The sequence below is a fragment of the Pistacia vera genome, unplaced genomic scaffold (genome assembly GCF_008641045.1).
Source record: "Pistacia vera cultivar Batoury unplaced genomic scaffold, PisVer_v2 Contig8, whole genome shotgun sequence".
Taxonomy (NCBI): domain Eukaryota; kingdom Viridiplantae; phylum Streptophyta; class Magnoliopsida; order Sapindales; family Anacardiaceae; genus Pistacia; species Pistacia vera.
In genome coordinates this window covers 21,359-36,254 of record NW_022196667.1, presented here as the reverse complement: position 1 = coordinate 36,254, position 14,896 = coordinate 21,359, and positions in this window count along the sequence as shown.

The following is a 14,896-nucleotide window of genomic DNA, read 5'->3' as shown; positions in this document are numbered from 1 at the left end:
AATCGGGTCTTTTGACTCTTTTTGTTTGTAAATGAATGGAACTATCTTTACAATTTGCAGTTCGCTTTTTTCATATATTATATGTACAATTTACAATTTGCGATTTACATAAGCAATTGTCTACAAATTCTTACATGCGAACAGAACACATACGAACTGTTTCGCGCAGAACAAAGTAATACTTACTTAAGAAATTTAACAAAACTGAGAGGAGTTCAGGATTACTGATAGTATGGCCGGAGGTCTCGCTTCCAGCTCGGGGTCTTTGGAGCCTTCAATCTTTTGATGATGGTAGTCCCCGTCTGATTACTTTGTCGACCGTACAGACCTTCCCAGTCTCCTTGTGCAAGAAGCGCCAGGACGAACAGGCCTCAGGCCCAGCGCTCGCCCAAAGCGAGGCTCCAGCCCAAGTCAGAAGAGGAAGCAGATTCAGCCGAAGAGTCGGAGACTGAATCTGAGGAAAGAGCCTCTGAGGTCCGCCAGAACCAGGAGGTTGGCAAGGAGCCCGTGCGAGCGCGCTATCGTCGGGCAAGGCAAGGACAGCCGTTCTAGACTCATTGGGGAGTCTGCGAATACTGCAGCCTAGTCTTATGGCTGCTCGATGCGAGCTTCGGGTCGTACGACGAGTTTCGCGAACGGGCAACGACCTATGACCACGTCGTTCCAGCATCTGACAAGGTAAACGAGTTACTTGAAATTCATTCTGTTTATTTCTAACTCATATCTTGCTCGCAGGCGTTGCTGCGATAGGATGTCATGGAAAGACGGGCTGGGGCCGCCAAGGGACAGCGACCTGAAGGAAGAGGTCGCAAAGCGAAAGGGAACCAAAGCATAGCTTGGAGTCCGTTGAAGCGGAAAGAACTCAAGCGTTCGAAGCGGCGAACAAGTATCTGAACCAAAAGGACGCTGCTTTACAAACAGTGGACTTCCAGAAGACAGAGCTCGATCGACGTGCGGAGGAAGTCAAGGAACTTCAAAGGACAACCGCCAGGCTCTCTAAGGAGGTCGGAGAAAAGGACCAGGAGATCCAGGCGACCTTCGCACGGGCTCAGTGAGCTGAAGAAGATAGGGAGGCCTCCGAACAGGAGAAGCTAGCTCTTGAGGCCGAGCTTCAGGAGGGTCGGGAAAGGGTCGCTTCTCTAACTGAAGAAATGCAGAATCAGTCAGAGGAGATGGAGGAAAAGGCCGCGGACTGGGCAATCGGGTCCATCTACACCCTGCGAGCAAGGAACCCGGGTTTGGACTTGTCCGACCTCCCAGAGGGTTGGCAGGCGACCTTGCGGATCATGGCCGAGGAGGACGACTAGACCGTCGCGGCCGCTCAGGGACCCGACCAGGCAGGTGGTTCCGGCTCGAAGGATCCCCCCGACCAGCCTTAGCCTTAGCGTAATGAGTTGTCCCCATTGTAATCGGGTCTTTTGACTTTTGCATAAATGAAGATACTTTTTCTTTACAATTGCAGTTCGCTTTTTCATATATATGTACACTTTACAATTGATTCACATATGCGATTACATATAAATTCTTACATGCGAACAGAACACATGCGAACTGTTTTTGAGCGAACAAAGTAATACTTAAAAAGAAATTAGCAAAAACGGAGAGCTGAGTTCGGGATTACTGATAGTATGGCCGGAGGTGCTCGACATTCTAAGCTCGGGGTACCTTGGAGCCGTTCAATCTTTTGAGATGGTAGGTCCCCGGTCTGATCACTTTGTCGACCCGGTACGGACCTTCCCAGTTAGATCCTAGTACCCCCGCGCTTGGCTCTCTGGTCCCGAGGAGAACTTCCTTTAGCACAAGGTCTCTGACCTGGAAGTCTCTTCGCCTGACCTTTGAGTCGAAGAACCTTTTTGCTCGCTGCTGGTAGGCTGCTATCCTTAGCGAAGCCTTGTTGCGGTGCTCTTCGACCAGGTCCAAACTTGCTCTCATAAGCACTTCGTTTTCGACCTCATTGTACAAGTCCCTCCGAAGAGAACCAGTTCCGACCTCTACAGGGATCATCGCTTCGCAGCCATAGGCTAGCGAAAAAGGGGTTTCCGAGGTGGAGGTCCTTGGAGTTGTCCTGTACGCCCATAAGACTTCGGGGAGATCGTCAGCCCAATTTCCTTTGGCTGCCCCGAGCTTGGCCTTCAGAGTGTGCTTGATGGTCTTGTTGACTGCTTCAACTTGGCCATTCGCTTGCGGTCTGGCGACTGAGGCAAATTTTTTATGGATGCCCAGCTCGTCGCAGAACTGCTTGAACTCCTCATTATCGAATTGCTTTCCATTATCTGAGATGAGGGTGTGAGGAATTCCGTAGCGGCACACTATGTTCTTGAAAACGAAGTCTTTTAGCTTTCTGGTCGTGATCGCGGCTAGTGGTTCGGCTTCAACCCATTTTGTGAAATAGTCTACCGCGACCACGGCATACTTGACCCCTCCCTTTCCAACTGGCATGGGGCCGATAAGGTCGATCCCCCACATGGAAAATGGCCAGGGGCTAGACATAGTAATCAGCTCGTGAGATGGGGCTCGCGGAATGTTCGCGAACCGCTGGCACTTGTCGCACTTCTTGACAAAGTTGTGCGCATCTTCTTGGATTCGGGGCCAATAATATCCCTGACGAACAACCTTGTTCGCAAGAGATCGAGCTGCTGTGTGGTTACCGCAGATCCCTTCATGAATTTCCCTCATGATGTAGTCTGCTTCTTCACTGGTTACACATCGGAGGAGAGGGGCACTGAATCCTCTCCTGTACAGCTGATCCCCGATGAGTGTGAAACGAGCAGACCTTACTCGCAGGACCCTTGCCTTGACCTTGTCGCTAGGCAAGGTCCCATCCTTGAGGTACTGTACAATGGGAGTCATCCAGGAATCTGGCTGAACCACGTTCATGGCCTGTTCGGTCGAGCTGATAGTCGGAGCATCGACAAAACGAACAGGAATGCTATCAGGAGCCTCAGAATCTAATGATGAGGCTATCTTTGCCAAGGCGTCCGCTATTGAGTTGCTCTCCCTGGGGATCTGAGCGATTTCAAAGTGCTTAAACGACCCCAGAGAGACCTTAGCTTCTTTCAGGTAGCGGACCATGTTCTCTTCCTTGGCTTGGTATTCCCCTAGAATCTGGTTGACGACCAGCATAGAGTCGCTGTAAATGCTGATCGCGGTTGCACCCATTTCTTTGGCGAGTCGCAACCCGGCGAGCAGAGCTTCGTACTCGGACTCATTGTTGGTCGCCTTAAACCCGAACCGGAGAATACCATGAATTCGAGCCCCCTCGGGGCTCACCAGGAGAAGACCCGCACCGGCTCTTTTCCTGTTTGATGACCCGTCGACGTAGAGGTTCCAGGTCGACAAGTTCTGAATAGTTTCTTGCCCGACTTCGCTAGACTGTAGCTCGCTTGGGAGATAGGAAAATTCCGAGATGAAGTCTGCAACAGCCTGCCCTTTGATGGTCGACCTGGGCTTATACTTTAGGTCGAACTGGCTCAGTTCCATGGCCCATTTGAGCAGTTTACCCGAGGCCTCTGGTTTCTGGAGGACCTGCCTGAGAGGGTAATTTGTCATTACATTGATTGTATGGGCATGGAAGTAAGGTCGCAGCTTTCTGGACGCGACCAGCAGAGCAAAAGCTAGTCGCTCCATTTCCGGATACCGCATCTCGGCATCCGATAGACGCTTACTTGCATAATATACTGGCCACTGAGCTTTTTCCTCTTCCCGTATTAAAGCTGCACTGACCGCGAACTGAGACACGGACAGGTAGATGAGCAGGATTTCCTGTGGAAGAGGCTTAGAGAGGAGAGGTGGCTTCCCGAGATGCTCTTTTATACTCTGGAATGCCTGCTCGCATTCGGAGGTCCACTCGAATTTCTTATTGGCCTTCAGAACATTGAAGAATGGTAAACAGCGGTCTGTTAGCCTTGATATGAAGCGACTAAGTGCCGCTATTCGCCCGTTCAGACTCATGACCTGCTTTTTGCTGGTCGGGCTCTCCATATCGAGCAGAGCTTGAATCTTTTCGGGGTTTATTTCTATGCCCCGCTGATTGACCATATATCCCAGGAACTTTCCTGACGATACCCCGAATGAACATTTGAGAGGGTTCAGCTTCATTCTGTAGAGCCGGAGTATGTCAAACATCTCAGCGAGATGCGTAATATGCTCTGAGGCGACCTGGGATTTGACCAGCATGTCGTCCACATAGACCTCCATTGTCCTCCCGATCTGGTCGGAGAACATTCGGTTGACCAACCTCTGATAGGTCGCACCCGCATTCTTGAGGCCGAAGGGCATGACTTTGTAGCAGTATAGCCCCCGGTCCGTAATGAAGGTCGTATGCTCCTCATCTGGCTTATACATCGGGATCTGATTGTATCCCGAGTATGCATCCATGAAGCTTAACAGCTCGTGCCCCGAGGTGGCATCAACGAGCTGGTCGATTCTTGGCAGGGGGAAGCTGTCTTTTGGGCAAGCTTTGTTCAGGTCGCTGAAGTCCACGCAGGTCCGCCACTTGCCATTTGGCTTCTTTACCAGGACCGGGTTAGCAACCCAGGTCGGGTAGAGGGCCTCGCGAACAGATCCATTGCGAAGAAGGTTCTCCACTTCTGATTTTAATGCGGCGTACCGCTCCGGATCCATCGCCCTTCTCTTTTGGCGAACTGGCTTGGCTTCACTGCTGACGTTCAGTGAATGACAAATAATGTCCGGGCTGATCCCGACCATATCTGCGTGCGACCAGGCGAACACGTCAATGTTCTCCTTCAAGAAGCTCACTAGCTCGGAAGCGAGCTGGGGGTTGAGACAGCTTCCGATCTTTAACACTCGGCTCGGCTCTTTTGGATCAACCGAAACTTCGGACAGATCCTCAACCGGGCCACTTAGGGGGGATTTCCTAAATTCGCGGATCTATATTATCCTCCGCTGGACCAGGCTGTGGCTCGATCCGGCTGATCGCCATGGCCTGGCAGGGTGCACATCGCGAAATGCCCTTCCCTTTGTCGGCCATTTGGACCGCTTTTACATATCATTCGCGAGATGCGCTTTGCAATCCGCTTACCTCCCCTATCCCCGATGGAGTGGGGAACTTCATCTTGAGATGATAAATGGAAGTGACTGCCCTGAAAGTTCTCAGCAGAGGTCGCCCTAAGATTCCATTGAAGGCCGATGGGCAGTCCACGACCAAGAATTCGGTAACCCTAGTCACCTCGTCGTAGTCGCCGAGCGTGACTGGTAGCTGGATTGTTCCGCTGGGGATTAGGTGATCCCCTGTAAAACCGTACAGAGGCATCGACGCTGGCTTCAGGTCGGCCTCAGCCAGGTTCATTCTATCGAAAGCGGACTTGAACAGAATGTTCACAGCGCTTCCGTTGTCCAAAAGCATTCTGCAGACATTGTGACACCCTATCAGGGGAGTGATCACCAGAGCATCCTCATGAGGATGGTGCAAGCGAGCTGCCTCTTTCTCGCAGAAGGTGATTGGTTCCTCTTTTCTGGCTTTCTAAGGTCGCTGCGAAGTGTTCATTACCCTGATCGGGTCATGGTGCGCTTCGCGAGCATATCTTTCCTGCGCTCCTCGCATGTTTCCCGCGAGGTGCGGACCTCCAAAAATTATGTTAACACTATCGTACCCGCTGCGATCACGGCGCTTTTTCTTTCGCTCCCCTTGGTTTTCTTTTGGGGAGTCATCAATGTACTCCTTGAAGTGCCCCTTCTTGATAAGCTCTTCGATAGCCTGCTTTAGAGCCCGGCATTCATCAGTGAGGTGCCCATTATCCCGATGGTAACGGCAGTATTTTTTACAGTTTCTGGCTGTAGCAGGGGTTTTCATGGGTTCGGGCTCACCGAGCAGGCTGGCCTCCTCGGACTTATCAAGGATTGCTGATATGGACACATTCAGCAGAGTATATTGAGCCCCTTCGCGGTCGCGACGAGGAACAAGAGCATAGGACTTTTTCTGCTCGTAACGGGGTTTCTCCCCTTTTCGCTGATCATCATTGTCTCCTTTGCGATCAGCTCGCCTGTTATCTCCCCGACCAGGCGTACTACTGGAAGTGCCGTGATCGCGACGGCGGAGTACCGCCAGCGAATTCTCTATTCGGAGATACTTTTCTGCCAGGTTATGGAACCTGGTGAGGGAAATATCGTCCTCAGCCTGTAGTTCTTTCCACAGGTCGGTTTGCGGGCGAACTCCAGCTATTATAAGAGTTCGGATGGACTCTTCTGGTGCGTGAGCCACTTTGTTGAGTTCCCTGTGGAAGCGGTCAATGTAAGACTGCAGGGATTCGTCTCTTTCTTGCCTTATGTTGCTGAGGTAGCTCAAAGGCATTGAAAATTTTCGGTTGGCTTGGAAATGCCGCAGGAACGTTGTGCTCATCTGAGGCCATGAACTGATCGATCCCGTTGGGAACGACCTTAACTACCGTTTGGCGTGAGAAGTCAGTGTCACGGTCAAACAACGGCATTTCGCAAGGTCCGAAACCTGGTGGAGCTCCATCAGGTCGTTGAACTCATATAAATGATCCTGTGGATCATAGTTTCCATCAAACGGTCGCATATCTGGCATTCTGAACCCTGGTGGAAGTGGAGCAGCTAGCACCTCAGGAGAGAAAGGGGATGCAGAGGCGACCTGTGCCTGTTCATTTTGCTGCTCCCTTAACCTGTCCAGAGCTCGCTGTAGCTCCTTAATTTGCGGTAGCGGAGCCAATTGGGGGTTGCTTTCACCCGTGTGAGCCCTGCCTTCTCGGTTGCGGTTCAGGAAAGTCCGGAGGTCGGATTCCTCCTCGCCTCGGCCGGCATTTCCAGCCGCACTTGACACACGCTGACTAGAGGCGTGTGAAGGCGATGGATTGCGCGGGGCACTTTCACGACCCTCGCGGTGGTATGAACCGCCCCGCGAGGTGTGGAGGCCACCCGCATAACGATCGGGATCGCTCTGCTGGTGGTGATCGGAATCACCGTGCCCAGCATTTTTGCTTGGGTTTGCCTGCGATGTGGCATGGGACAGCTCGGGATTCACTTTTTCACCGAGTCTCAGCTTTGCCGACACCCTGCTCGGGGGGCCTTTCGTATTCGCTGGCCCTTGGGAGCCCGTAGGCTTACTTTTTGCCACTTGCTTACCCTTGCGCTTACGCGATGCAGTGCTCGCGGCATGGGCTATTGCCCTTTGCCGAGCTTTCGCGTAACCTGCAGCCGTTTTTGGCTGTTGTACCGCTCCGGCTGTCGTAGATGACATGCCTTGGTCCAAACGGTCCAACCTCTGGTTGACCGTCTGGAGAGTATTGTCGAACCTCTCCAGGTAGCTTCTGATGGCAGGGTCCAGTTGCGGAGCTGCTGGGGTATTCCCAGCAGCATTTTGCGAAACTGGAGGTATGTTGGAAGGGGCGTCCCTCTGGGCTGGGGGGACTCCTTCAGCATGCTGGTTGACCTGCTCAGGCTCAGATTGGCGGGCCATTTGTTGCTGTAAGACCAGTAGGTCAAAGATTCTCCTGATGAAGGGTAGACACTAAATCAAGCCCTCCTTCTAGCGCCAAACTGTTGATGCTCGTTTTTGGCACCAACGAATTGTCACGTGCGTAACGTTGATTGGCTATTAAATACACGTGAAAATGGAATATATAAAGCGAAATAAATGCAAAGGGAGTTTTTTAAGTGGTTCGGATGCTAATGTAGCTGGTCCTACGTCCACTGATTTGTATTGATATTAGTGTGGGTCAAGTCGCAACTGCGGACTGACTTACAAAAGAGTTGGAAAAAGTAAAAGTGTGTTTACAGGAGAGAGAGAGAGAGAGAGTTTTTTCCGTATGAAAATGGCCGAATCCCCTTAATGAAGGGGTCTTCTTCATTTTATATCAAACTGAAGCGTGTAATCATCATTAAATCCATGGTTTGGTGTGATTGTCAGGATATAATCCGGCTTTATGTCCCATTGCTCTCTTCCCAAGCTGACTTCGCACGATTTATGCAGGGAAATGGACGCGTGTGAGCTCCATATCATTTGGCAGGCCTGACGTGTGCGTGTTGCTCTGACGGGAGCAGGTCACCCTTCACGTGACTCTCCCACGTCAGTCCTTTAGTTTCCTAGGCATAACACTTCTATATACTATATATGCTACAAAACCCAAATTCAACTCAGCTAAAGACATCAAAAGACTGCTATAACAAGGGTAATTAAGCTTAAACCCGTCCTTGCGTAATCCATCAAGGGCATCCATTAGCTTCAAAATGCCATCTTCACTATCCTTAAACTCCTTAATCAATTCCACTATAGCCTTATTCGCAACCCCAAATAAGTTAGAAGATACAACTAATGCGTTTGGTCGGCGGTAATGTCATATTATTGGGGTAATGTGAGATTACATTACTTGATTATCACGTTTAGTTATCAAGTAATATAAGGTTCAATAATCTTCAAATATCAATGGTAATTACTATTGGTAATATTGGAGATAATTTAATTACCTCCATTTTTTAGGTATTCTGAGATTACCAGTGTTATCTTTTTTTGTTATAATTTTATCCCTTATTAATAAAAATTTTGGACAATAATGCCCGCATTTTAAAATAAATTTACATTAATATCCTAGTTCAATTTTACCCTTGTTTAACTAAAATTTTGGATAATAATGTCCTTATATTTAAAATAATTTACAGACCACCACCACCACTGCCACCCAGCCACCACCACCGACAGCGGCCAACCACCACGAACCGCCGCCGAAACTCACCAGAGTCCCTAAAAAGAACGAGTTTCTCCGGGAGGCTTTGATATGGCCGGATGGCCGAAAACGGCCATATTAGGTCGAAAATGATCTAGTCAGAATGGATCTGGCTGTTAATGGCCAGATCCCTGGCCATATCGGTTAGATATGGGCGAGATCTGGCCGTTAATGGCCACGGACCTAGCCGTTAATGGCCAGATCTACTCCGACCGAAGTAGATCTGGCCGTTAACGGTCAGGGATCTGGCCGGAAATGGCTAGAATAGCCTGATATGGCCGTTTTCGGCCATCAATATGGCCGAAAACGGCCATATCGAAGCCTCTTGGTCACGGTAAGCTATTGATGGGGACTTTCGGAGACTTCCGGCGGTGGTCTGCGGTGGCGGCAGGAGGTGGGGGTGATTTCGTAATAAATTAAAGTTTTATATAAGCATGGGTATTTTAACTAAATCTGAAATATTAGGGGTTAAAAGAAATTATTCAAAAATTAATAATAAAAATAATTTTTGTAAAGGGGGCAATTTAGTAATTTAAATAACATACCCACCAATTTATTCTCCATAACCAAACATATTAATATAACATACCCACCAACTAACCAAACACATTTTCTTAAAGATTCCCAGTAATCTTCCAAGGTAATCTATCTTTCCAGTAATCTAACATTCCCAGTAGTCTAAAATTCCTGAACCAAATGCCCCCTAAAGAGTAAACGACTAGTTCCCACCGAAATAAATTAAATAATTGATTTAATGACACTTATCCACCCATGAACTTTTAAGATATCACTTCATTATCTAAATTTATATTCCGTTTCTGATTCCAACATCGTTATGACTGTTGGGATTGTGCCTTGAATCCCATATTACTTGGGAATGAGAGTTGCAAGGAGACTCTCCCCTTTAAATAGACTAGTAGATTGAGCTTTTAAAGTATTATTAAGCGTGTAATTAGGCTTTTTGGGATAGTGTAAGGAGTTTGCAATTTTTCTCTTCTAAAAATTGCATAGTTGTAAGCTTTTGCTTAGTGGATTATTTGAGTGGATAGTTGACGTAGACTAAACTGATTGGATCGAACCACTTTAAAATTCTCGTGTTTGGTTTGCTTTATTATTTGTTGCTTACTTTAATTTTGCGTTTGTGTTGTGGGAATCTTTTTCAACAAGTGGTATCAGAGCCCATGGTTCATGATCTGGGAGAAGGCAAGCTCGAGAGGAGGTTTGATTTAAGAGTTCATTAGCGACTATTAAGCATCTCAAATTTTCTAGAGGTATATTTAAGTTTGAGGTTCCTTTATTTGATGGTAAAATTAATTTTATATTATGGCAAAGTGCGATACAAGACCTTTTGATACAATAAGGTCTTGATCAGGCATTAGAAGAGAGTAAGCCAGAAAAGATGTTTGATAGAGAATGGAATAAAATTCAGAGGAGAGTTGTCAGTACATTCAGATTGGCCTTAGCTCCAGAGATAAAAATTAGAGGGTATTTATGCGTTGAAATCGTTGACTAACAGACTGTGTTTGAAGATGGATTTATACTCTTTGAAGATTGATGAAGGTACAAGTCTCCATGATCATTTAAATGAATTTAATAGGCTAGTATCTCAATTGTTGCCTATTTCTGATGAGTTAAAGGATGAAGAAAATGCATTGATCTTGTTGTCATCTTTGCCTAAATATTATAGACCTTTACTTCAAACTTTGTTGGTAGGTAGATCTACTTTAAAATTAGATGATGTGACTGCCTTGTTGTGTGAGAATGAAATGTTTATGGGATCAAAAAACTCATCAATTAGAGGAGATCTACTAGTTGCAGAAGGTTCTAATCGAGAGAGGACTCAAGAGAGAGGTGATAAATTAGAAGTCAGAGATTACAATACTAAAGAGTGTTATTATTGTGGAGAGAAGGGACATATCCAACTACGCTGCAAAAAATTAAGGGAGGATATGCTTGCTTTCAAGAAGGCTCAACAGATGAAGGATTTGAAGGATGATGCTTGGGTTGCTAATAATGAAGGTGAATTTTTAGTAACATGTCAAGATGAAACTCAAACTTCAAAAGGTGAAAAAGGTTGGGTTTTAGATTCTACTACATCTATGCATGTTTGTGATGATCAAGATTGTTTTGTTGAATTGAAAGAAGAGGGAAATTATGAAAATATTGTTGTCGGTAATAACGAGAAGGTGAAGATTGAAGGCGTTGGTAGCGTTCGTCTCAAGCTTCACAATGGTGTTGTCAAGAAGATTCATCATGTGAGGTATGTACCAAGTTGTAGTTACAATTTGATTTCTTTGGGTGAGTTGGCTTCTTGTGGATATGCCTACATTGGTCAAAGAGATGAATACGAAGTATATAAAGATGATGTTCTGATTTTGCAAGGCAAAAAGAATAAAAAACAACTATATTTGCTTGATGAAGGTGTGTCTTAAGAAATCAAGAGATAAAGTTGTTCCAGTTCTTGTTGTGAAAGAAAAGAAGATTGTCAATCGAGTAAGATTTTCAGATGCTATTATGATGTTTGGGGATTCAAGTCAATGGAGGAATTGTTGGGATTGTGTCTTGAATCCCATATTGCTTGGGAATGGGAGTTGCAATGAGACTCACCCCTTTGTAAACATATAAACAATTTAAGGGTTAAATTGTTATGTAAACAATTTAAGAGTTAAATTGTTAATTGTGATTAAATGTTAATCCAATGTTATAATTTAAAGAAGTTTGACAACTTCATAACAACTATGGAATTGTTTAAGGAAGTCCAAAACAATTATTTAATTGTTTACAAGGATTCCTATATAAAGAAAATGATATATCAATTTTTGTGAAGAGATCAAAAAAAAAAAAAAAAATCTCTAAGAACCCTAAATCTCTCTCTTGGCCAAATTTCTTCTTCCCTTGGTGTGGATACTCTTTTGCTTAATTTCTCTTGAAATTAAGGGTCTCCAAGGAACTTGTAGATTGGGCTTTTGTAAGATAGACATCAAAAGAATAGTCATTGTGGGCTGTTATTAAGGGTGTAATTGGGTTTTTTGGGACAGTGTAAGCAATTTGCAATTTTTCTCTTCTAAAAATTGCATAAGTTGTAAGCTTTTGCTTAGTGAATTGTTTGAGTGGATAATGGATGTAGGCTGAATTGATTGGGTTGAACCACTTTAAAATTCTTGTGTTTGGTTTGCTTTATTTTTAGTTGCTTGCTTTAATTTTGCATTTGAGTTGAGGGAATCTTTTTCAATAGCGACTCTACACCATCACTATTCTCTTCCCCGATCATCACTTACCAAAACTCCTTAAATCTTACTCCCATCGACCCCGTCAATCACCAGGAATTGAGCGATTAGGATTTAGGCAGTTGCCCCTCCCAAGTCAAATTTCGATCAATCATAACCACCAAAATCTAACATTTCACCACCAAAAGACTCATCGGCCTCCCCTTTTCAAAAGCCCTAACATTTTAGACCGAGTGCGCTCTTTGTTGTTTGTTGAAATATAAACGTGAATAATAAAGTGATATTGTAAAAGTCTGTCAGTGTAAAAGTGTCATTAAGCCATTATTTGGGTGAGAAAAAGTGGTTCACTCTAAACTAAATTCAATAAATGGACTCTGCCATCTATATCATAGCAATAAGTGGATTGCTCACAAACCCACTTGAAAAAACAGAAACCGAGGTCAGGGTTGTTACCTTGAAGAAGTACAACTTGGGAAGCAACATTTGGAGTCATATGAGAAACTAGTGATTTAAGAAGGTTGTTTTGTTGCCAATTCTGTTTGTTAAGCAGAGTTGAAACGTTATAGACAATGTTGTGTGTTGTAGTTTCTGGGTCCTTGAGGATCTGAGAAGAAAGAAGAGAGATACACAAGCGCATGGTAGCGGATTGAAATACATGAAGTCTAATGGGGAGTCTTGTGAGTTTGGTCGGGTGTAACAACATGTAGCGAGTGAGAGTAGAGATGGGCGTTTTCCCCGACCCCGCGGGGATCCAGACCGGCCCGGCCCAAATGGTGCAGGGAATCCCCAAAAAATTTGGGGATAGGCTGGGGATGGTCCTCAGAAAAATCCCTGCACCCGGGAACGAGTCGAGGGAGGGGATAGTGCAATCCCCGACCCGACCCTCCCCGCCCCGCTTTTTTGAGAATGTTATGTTTTTTTTTTTTTTTTTGTTCCCTTTGCGAGATTGTATATAAAATTAGAGTTTAAATCATGGTTTTAAGTAATGTATCTAAATTTATGATATTTACTTTTATAATACTTTCTAATGTTTATATTAAATTTATAGAAAAATAATTTAAATGAGGGAGTCTAATAATTAAATATATATATTATTACTTTGTGAATTTCACAAAATAATAATACATGGCCCAAAATTTTTTTTGATTAGATTATTATAATTTACCAAACCAATATATTATGATGTTTATGTTGCAATAGATAATTTGAATATATTATGAGGTTTATGTTGCAGCCTAAAGGTTGTTTATATTTTATTGCTTTGAAATCCATGAGCATGTTTCAATTTTTGTCAAGAAATTGTTGTTATTCACCATATTCATATCAATTCTCAGCGAAATTTTCTGCCAGGTATTTATTTTATGAATTTTAGTAGATGAGACTATTTCAGTGGAACATTACAATGTCTCAGCAACATAAAGCATCAGAATGTGGAATCTAAATTCCTCTATTTAATACTATATAGAAAAGGTGTCACTAACTTAGTAACAATTAAATTAGTTTAAGGTAGTAGTTATGTATCTCTTTTTAACTCTAAATTTAAATTTTACAAAAATTGTTGATTTTATGTTTTCTTACCTTAAATTTAGCCTTTTTAATGAATTAACTACAAAAATTAAACAGTCAAATATAGTAGCTACTAACGTGCTAGTTTCTCACAATTAAAATAATTTAATATCATTGTCATGAGAACATGCGGAAAGTTTTGATCTACACGGGGCAAAAATCCCCGCGAAGCGCCGTTCATCAGGACGGGGATGGGAGTGATTCCATCCCCACGGGCCGGGGACGGTCATGAGAAAAATTCCAGCCCACGGGGATGGTCATGGGAGTGGGTAACAGGGACAGGGAATGGGAATGGGGTCCCCAGCCCCGACCCAGCCCGCGCCCATCCCTAAGTGAGAGAGACAGAAAGGAAAAGACATAAGATAATTATGAGATGAACATCCACTATTGTGGGAACTGGAGAAGAACCGAAGGAGAATGCAACAAGGTCGAGAGTATGGACTTGTTTTCTTTCTTTTGGCGGGTGATCGTGAAGTTGAAATGTTATATAATAATCACCATCCATTTTCTTTTTAAAATTTCTTTTGGTGTCTTTTGTTTAGGGAACGTTGTATTACTAAAAATGTTATATTAATGAAAAGATAGATTACTTTGAATATTAAAAGAAATGTGTTTGTTTGGTTGGAATAAATTGGTAGATATATTATATTAATATGTTTGGTTGAGATGAATAAATTGATAAATATATTATATAAATTACTAAATTCCTCTATTGTTTAAATATTAATATAATATTATTTTTTATTGTTATTATCAATCATCTTTTTAACCCCTAACATTTCAGATTTAGCTAAAACACCCCAGCAACCAAAAAAGTTTAAAACTTAACAAAACAACCCCACCACCCCAAGCCACTGCCGGCCACTTGCCACCACCATCGACGACGACGATAATAGTCGTAACAGCTCACAACCAGCCGAATATGGTCAAAAATGGCAAGATCTATAGCTAGAATTGGTTATTGGTAACGAATAGATATCTGGACGTCAAACAGCCAGAACTAGCCGTCGTTAACGGCCAAAATATTGGTTGTTGTTCGTTGATAACGGTTAGAGATCTGGATATCGTTAATGACCAGAAGACGTAGATCTGGCCAGAAACAACAAGATTAACGCATGATCGGCTAGATCTGAGGGCTCGTGCCCCATTCTGGCATCGGCTACCAATAGGCGGTGGTGGCCAAATCCGGCCACCACCCTTGGGTAATTTTTTTTAAGTCCAAGGGTATTTATGTCCTAAAAATTTGTATATAAGGATAACATAGTCCATGTATATATTTGTAAATTGTTTTCAAAATAAATGTATTATTGTCCAAAAATTTTAATACTCAAGAGTATAATTATAACAAAATTGGTAATCTTAAAATACTTAAGAAAATGATGGTAATTAGATTACCTCATATAT